Genomic DNA, 6800 nt, shown 5'->3' with positions numbered 1-6800 from the left:
AAAATGCACAAACTAAACTATTATATATATTAACTCAGGTTACTTTGGCATTTTTACGTAAACATAAATATTCTAACAAATGAATTAACTTAAGGGGCTAGGATTTTTTAATGCCTAGTTTTTTGCCCACATGTTCAGGGTTCAGCTGATCACCATATTTGGGGTAGGGAAGGAATTTTCCTCCAGGTTAGATTGGCTGAGGCCCTGAAGGTTTTTCGCCTTCCTCTGTAGCATGGGGCACAGATCATTTGCTGGAAGATTCTCTGCATCTTGGAGTCTTTAAATCAGTGGTCCCCAACCATTTGGGGTTGCTGGGCGCCAGGAGGCGTGGCCGTTTGCCTGCCGGGCGCCCGGGGGGCGGGGCCCCCCCGAGCGGGCCCCCCCCCCATAGCCGCATTCCCGGGGCCGGCGCTGGCGCTCTCTCCCCCCCTCTCCCCCAAGCGCCGCGCGCCTGGGGCCGGCGCTGGCGCTCTCCCCCCCCCCTTCCCCAAGCGCCGTGCGCCCGGGGCCGGCGCTGGCGCTCTCTCCTACCTCTCCCCCATGCGCCGCGGGGGGTCAATCTGCATGTGCCACGTGCCCGGGGCCAGGCCAGCCCTGAGCACTTGGCGGGTGCAGACAAATGCCCCCGCGGGCGCCATAGCGCCCGCGGGCACTGTGTTGGGGACCACGGCTTTAAATCATTTGAGGACTTCAACATCTGAGATATAGGTGAGAGGATTATTCCAGGAGTGGGTGGGTGAGAGTCTGTGGCCTGCATTGTGCAGGGGGTCAGACTAAATGGTCATAATGGTCCCTCCTGACCTTAAAGTCTATGAGTCTTTTCCTTTCTAAGTAGAACATCAAAACTGTAGGGCTACGTCTAGACTGCAAGCCTCTTTCGAAAGAGCATCTAGACTACAATCAGTACTTTTGAAAAAGCAAGCTGCTTTTTTGAAAGAGAGCACATAGGCAGTCTGGATGCTCTCTTCCAAAAAAGCACAGTTTGTATTACATAGCGCCTTTTTTCGAAAGAGCATTATTCCTCACGAAATGAGGAGTACCGCTGTTGAAAGAAAAGCCCTGTTCTTTCGATTTAATTTCAAAAGAACGCGGCTGTAGTCTAAACGCAGGGGAAGTTTTTTCGAAAAAAGGCTATTTTTTTCAAAAAAACCCTGCAGTCTAGACACAGCCTAGGAATGCAGCAAATTACATTGTAAAGTATTTGGATTAAAAAGCAGGGAAAACCAAAACAGTATGCTTTTATTTTTTTTAAGGTAAATGATTACAGATATTGCTTATTATTTGTAATCTTTGTCTATATTTAGAGAACTGTTTTCTTGAAGTTCAGATAAAAGCATAATAATTTAAACAAATCACACTTTAGACACTGATTAGCTGTTTTGTCTCAGAACAAATCAGTTAATTAAATTTTTTCACTTGTTTGATTCACAGTGACATTTTGTTATGTAAACACGCCCTTAAATATATGGAGCACTAGAAAAAGTAACAGTTGTTTTCACCATCATATGACAAAAGTATTTGTAGTATTTGGGCTCCAACTACTGTTCTTTTTGCAAACTATGAATACTAGAAATGTTGATCATATTGAATCATACTTCAACTGTTTAAGTAATTAGGTCCGGTTTTTCCATTAATGTTACTCTTCCTTGTCTCATTCCGCCTTAATAGTGGTAGAGATATTTCTAACTACTTTAAAACTTTTTAAATATAATTTTTGTCTCTTTAAATAAACTCTTTGAAGATTAATTTTGTCACCTTCAATTTTTTATATTTTAATAAAATGCAGATTTCTCACCCTCTGAAAATACAGTTTTCCCAGATATGGGCCTCCATCCTAAATATCACAATTGTGATACGTGTGTTTGTCATACCATTTTATTAGGTAAAACTCAATACAGTTAAAGACTATTTAGCTCTTTTGTTCTATTCTGTGTTTCTTCCTCCATCATCTTCTCCTTAGCATCTGAGCACTGCTACCTATCACAATTGTATTAAGTGATATGTATCATATCTGTCATGTGTCGTTTATTCTGTTTCTCATCATTTCCCCAGAAGAATTGTGAGTGCATTGGAGTGTGTTGTTTTGGTGTGTTTAAAAGGTACATGCTGCTCTGTGCTTTGGCAAACTAGGTCAGATTTCACAACCCTTAGCTCCATAAAAAGAATGCTCTTTCAGTTGCAGTCATGTTATATTCCCTGTACACTCCTCTCCTGATACATTTGTAAATATAGCTTTCATTCAGAGGTTCAGAATGTTGAGAGGAGTTGCTAGAGCTTTGAGCTGATGAACGGAAGGATTTCAGAAAAAGCAGAGACATTTTTCCTGTTCATTGCATTTTACCAAGTGATTTAGTCACTGGAGCTGGAATCTTTGCAGGTTTCTCATTGCAGGTTTGTCCCAGGAATGATCTCTGTACAAAGCAATTCCTGGGAGATGTAGGCACAGGGCTTGTCTACGTGGCAATACTTGGGAAAGATGATCTGCATTAATTCAAAGGGTGATTACTTAAACTGCATTAAACACCTATATGGACACACTCATTCAGAGTTAAGGGAGCCTTTAATTCATTTTAGTTTAATTCACTTTGGCCTGGCCTATACTAGAACAGGCAGATCAGCTTAAGGTTACACCATCTAGCTATGCATGTTGCATAACTGGAATCAGCTTACCCTAAGCTGAGCTACCGCAGTGTCTACCCTGCAGGGCACACCAGTAAGTCCCGGCGTTTACTTTCATCTACAAAATTATGCAACTCTAAATTAAGTCGACATACAGCCTGAGTCATCACAGTAATTAAATCGCTTTTACATTCCTTGTGTTCCAGGATGAATAAAAATCAATTATTTAAAAAAATCAGATTTGTTTATATCAATTGGATTTTTTTTATTTATTTTTTTTATTTTTTACAAATACTAAATTTCTCATTTAAAACTAAGTTAGAAGTAAATCTTATCATAAATATGCTATACCTACACTTCTCATAAAAATGAATGACTCTACTCTGTGCAAGCTCTTGCTCCTTGAAAGTTCTGGGCTTTCAATTTCTGTTTCTCAGCCCACTGACATGTACAGAAATTGGATAGGATCATTTTTAGTCTGTGCTTATGTGTGGTGACCTGGGCCAAACATGGCAGTTAGTTAAGACAGTGTCTAAAACAGTGGTGACCAACCAGTCAATCAGGATCTACTGGTAGAGCCTTTCACAGGTGATCCTGACAGGTTTGGCCAAGAGGCTGTCAAATGCAGGTGCTTCATCTGCCCCTCTCAGCACTGTGGTGCTGCTCCTGGACTCTGCCTTGGAGCTGCCCCCCAGCCTCTGGAGCCTCTTGCTTGCTGTGTAGGGCACAGGAAGAAGAGGAGGGGGTGCTGTCAGGGTGCCCCTCCCTCCACCCTGTACCCCATCTCCATAGAGCAGAGGGGGGGACAGGGATGGAGAGAGTTTGCTGCCTGTTTGGTGCAGGGCCAGGGCAGGGGTGAGTCTGCCTTAGTCCCCTGCACCACCAACCGAAAGCCACCTGTGGTAAGCAGTGCCCAGCTGGAGCCAGCATTCCAAACCTTGACCCCAATCCTGAATCTCTCCTGCACCCCAACCATTGCCCTAGCCCTGAGTCCCCCTGCACCCAATCTCCCTCCCAGAGCCAGCACCCTGAACCCCCTCCTGCACCTCAACTCCCTGCACCAAGCTCAGCTCAGAACCCCTCCCGTATTCCAAATCCTTCAGTCCAAGATCAGCATCTGCATTCCCTCCCCCGCACCCGAACCCTCTGGCCCCAGCCTGATAAAAGTGAGGATGGGGGAGAATGGAGTGAGCAGGGGTGGGGCCTTGGAGAAGGGGTGGGAAGGAGGTGGGGCAAGGGTGTTTGGGTTTGAGGTGGATCCTGGATTGCGTTTAGAAGTGAGCTCATGCTTTAAAATGTTGGAGACCACTGGTCTAAAGACAGAGAAACAGTATATAGGAAAGGACAGAGGCAGCATAGAAAGGAACAGAGGAATGGATTAGAAAGAAAAAGGGAAAACACTATTCAGCACACACACCGAGCTTCCTATATTCCCCCAGACTTTTGCCACAGAAAAACTGTCATGGCTTGTAGGCGTAAAAGAGAACCTCTTAGGGAATATTTTGAAGATATTCATTCCCTGGGTATAAATGGAAAATGTATCAAGTGTAAGAGGTGTAAGAAGACTATGCAAAGAACCTTTTTGCAAGAATGAAACACCATAAGAAAAACCATTTACTAGGAGAAAACAATGTGGATGTCTGAAAAACAACTCTCTATGCCTTTTACTATAAGTGTGATTTATCAAGTAAACGCCCAAGCTGTTTGCTATGTTGGATGTTACTAGAAAAAAAAAGTTTTGCTTAGTTAATCCTTATGGCTTTCATAATTACTTAACTAGGTTTAGGATCTATCACCCAAGTATATAATACAGAAAGCTGCAGTAAGAGAAATCTGTAGTTGCCACTGAGTGTCATTTTCTTATTTTATATTACACTAGAAGACTTGTCCTTCAGGCCTGGATGTGGGGGTATGGAGGGCTCAGGGCAGGAGGCTGGGGATGTGCAGGGTGCAGGAGTCAGGGCAAGGTGTTGGGTGGTGAGGGCAGGGGGGGGTTAGAAATTAGGGCAGGGGGTAAGGGGTGTGTATAGGCTCAGCACAGCCCTGAAGCTGGTTGGGGCTGCACTGCTCTGGCGGTAGCTCCTTGCTAACGGGGTGGGTTGGTTGAAGAGGCTGCGCTGCCCAGCTCTGGTCAGTTGCTGCTCCCTGGGGCGGGGGAGGGGAGGCATGGCAGCAGGGCCACTGACCATCAGGGTGTCCCATGCTGGGATGGAGGGGAAAATGGGTAGGGCTGCAGTTTTGAGGCAGAGGGGTCATTTGCTGTGGCCAGTGGCCTACAACATGCAGAGCTCCAGCTGCAACTGGGCCCTCTTTTATAGATGCAGCCGTCCCTCTGTGATCACTCTGCAGTATAGCTGTCCCCTGTCCTTGCTGCTCTCCTGTGGTCATTGCAGAGCATAGCTGTCTGTGCTTCAGACCCCTCTCTTTCTGTTTCATGAGAAACAATTGGGCTGTGTCTACATTGGCACCCTTTTCCGGAAAAGGGATGCTAATGAGACAAGTCGGAATTGCAAATGCAGCGGGGGATTTAAATATCCCCCGTGGCATTTGCATGAACATGGCTGCCGCTTTTTTCCAGCTCGGGGCTTTGCCGGAGAAAAGCACCAGTCTAGACGGGATCTTTCGGAAAATAAAGCCTTTTCCGGAAGATCCCTTATTCCTGATTTTAAGAGGAATAAGGGATCTTCCAGAAAAGGCTTTATTTTCCGAAAGATCCCGTCTAGACTGGTGCTTTTCTCCGGCAAAGCCCCGAGCCGGAAAAAAGCGGCAGCCATGTTCATGCAAATGCCGCAGGGGATATTTAAATCCCCTGCGGCACTTGCAATTCTGAAGTGTCTCATTAGCATCCCTTTTCCGGAAAAGGGTGCCAATGTAGATACAGCCTTGGAGTCCAGGAACATCCAAACCAAACTCTAACCATGCTTTAAGTTACGAGAAGAGCAAACTGCATAGCAAATTTGTGGATCCTAGCTCTTATTTAGGAGATCTTGGACAGACAGACAGGCAGACATACAGAGGCACAAACTCTCTAAAATATACAGTAGATATAATACGTGCTTCTTATTTTGGAACGTCAGGGCCACAGACCATAATGGTTATGTTGTAACTCTAGTCCCTATGGGTATGTCTACACTAGCTCGGTAGTTCGAGCTAGGTAGTAGGCAAATGAGGGCAACCGGAGTTGCAAATGAAGCCCGGGATTTAAATAGTTGCAAATGAAGCCCGGGCCCTGCCATTTTTAAATGCCCCTTAGTTCGAACTCCGTGCCTGCGGCTACACGCGGCATGGAGTAGGTAGTTCAAATTAGGATCTCTAATTTGAACTACCGTTACTCCTCGTGGAATTTAAATCCCGGGCTTCATTTGCAACTCCGATTGCCCTCATTTGCCTACCTAGCTCGAACTACCGAGCTAGTGTAGACATACCCTATTTTACTTCAGCATAACTCAGCTTTCCCAAAAGAACCACATCCTATATTCATTTTCAAAGGGGCTTACTCCAAAATTAAGTGCACTCTAAGCAGTCAGTTTTAGCATTTTTGATAACTTAGAACAGATCTGAAGCAAAATTAGTGGGACTGAGGAAGATGAGAGCTAGTTGTAGGAAGTACATTTAGTATTCTGAGGACTTGTCTGTTAGAATTAATAAAACTTGAAAATGTATTAAAAAGTGCTTAAGGACACTTAAACAGCAGCCAGCAACTCAGGAGAGTGCTGCAAATGCAAATGTGAAACATTCAGTTTAATAAAATGTGTTATTATGTTTGTGTGTATGATTTAGTTCTTACCATTCCCGATGAACTGCTGCTACATCTGCAGCTTGACATAGGCAATGAGTATTACATACTATTTCCTAACTTAATAACTTGATTTTTATCTAAAACTATTACACAACGTATCCACTTAGATGTAAAATGCTCTACTGAGCTGTAAGTTAACATGTTTTAGTGATCAAATTTACACCATTGTTTGAAGGAATATGTGAACAAATAATCAGTGGGAAACTTTCAAAACTGTTACTATTTTGGTGAATTTAAGTCCTGAGAATTTAAGTGTTTTGTTAAGTGTCATCAACACTATGTTAATATCCATTTTATTCTTACACATTTGCTTCGTTAACAAAGTTAGCAAATCAAGGGAACACATGTTGAAACCACTCTTCAGAGTGTCATGGGTTATTGG

Source organism: Pelodiscus sinensis, chromosome 14 (assembly GCF_049634645.1).
Source record: "Pelodiscus sinensis isolate JC-2024 chromosome 14, ASM4963464v1, whole genome shotgun sequence".
NCBI lineage: Eukaryota > Metazoa > Chordata > Testudines > Trionychidae > Pelodiscus > Pelodiscus sinensis.
The sequence above is the reverse complement of the archived record's forward strand: the minus strand, read 5'-3'. Positions refer to the sequence as shown.